The following is a 1,220-nucleotide window of genomic DNA, read 5'->3' on the forward strand; positions in this document are numbered from 1 at the left end:
GAGCCTGTGCCTCAAGGGAATAAGACAGAGAACAGGAGAGTGACTGGAGGAGGTACATGACCTGCTATCACCTCCACATATGGGTGCACACCTCTTCTACCTACTGAGCCAGCTTCCTAGCTGCTGTGGAATAATCCTTCTGTACACTGTGAATATGTAGTATGCTCACTGGTTAATAAAAAGCTGACAGTCGGCAGCCAGGCAGGAAGTATAGCTGGAAAAACTAAGGATGCTGGGATGGAGAAGAGCAGAGTCAGGGAGGGAGGTGTCAGCCAGCCCCCAAGCAGGACGTGAGGTGACAAGCCTGAACTATCGGCTAAGTCTTTATAAGTAATATTAAGCCTCTGTGTCAGAGGAGGTGGTTGGTACAGGAAAACTCAGACTACACCTAGTCCCTTACAGAAGATTGTTAATAAAGAGATGCTTTATGTGAAGTTTGTCTGTTTGTGCATCTGCACAATCATGAGATTATATATATATATATACCACACACCTCCACAAAATCTCTCATAAACTTATTTGGATATACCATCTGTAATCTTGCCATCATTACAGTAGTAAGCCAACTGCACTAGAGAGAGGAAAAGAAAGCAAAGAGGCTGATGAGCTGGCTCAGTAAAGGTAAAGGAAGGCAGGTAAAGGAGGCCGCCACTAAGCCCGATGACCCAAGTTTGAGCCCTGGAACTCACACGGTGGAAGGACAGAGCCAACTCCTTCAAGGTGTCCTCTGACCTGCACATGTGCAGCATGGCAGACCAGGCCCACACACCTACACACAAAGTAAATAAATAAAATGTTGTGTTGTTTTGTTTTTAAAGACAGACTACTTCACAAATTTGTATGTCATCCTTGGGCAGGAACCATGCTAATTTTCTCTGTATCATTCATCTTTTGGTGTTTGTCCTGCTGAAGCCAGCACAAGTAAAATGTACTGAGGCAAACAAAAAAACAGGCAAATGAAAAACAAAACCACAACAGATCTTCACTTCTATCATTTCCAAAACAACACAAGAGACTGGAGAGCCCTAGAACATCTAAGTCTCCCTGGATTAAAAACAAAACAAAACCCACTGCAAGCAGGGCGTGATGGTGCACACTGTTAGGCCCAGCCTTTAGGAGGCAGAGGCAGGAGGAGCTCTGCGGGTTTCTGGCCAATCTGGTCTATACACCAAGTTCCAGGCTAGCCAGGGTGTATAGTGAGACTCTATCTAAAAAATTAA

General features: G+C 44.8%; 1 non-coding gene across 1 annotated transcript; it reads right to left on the reverse strand.

Annotated features, from left to right (window-relative positions):
* Positions 1 to 812: 812 nt before the first annotated feature.
* LOC118591647 lies at positions 813 to 919 on the reverse strand. The gene has a single exon (XR_004945953.1). It is a non-coding gene; the product is annotated as a U6 spliceosomal RNA (small nuclear RNA).
* Between the last annotated feature and the right edge of the window lie 301 nt (positions 920 to 1,220).

The sequence above is a fragment of the Onychomys torridus genome, chromosome 9 (assembly GCF_903995425.1).
Source record: "Onychomys torridus chromosome 9, mOncTor1.1, whole genome shotgun sequence".
Lineage (NCBI taxonomy): Eukaryota > Metazoa > Chordata > Mammalia > Rodentia > Cricetidae > Onychomys > Onychomys torridus.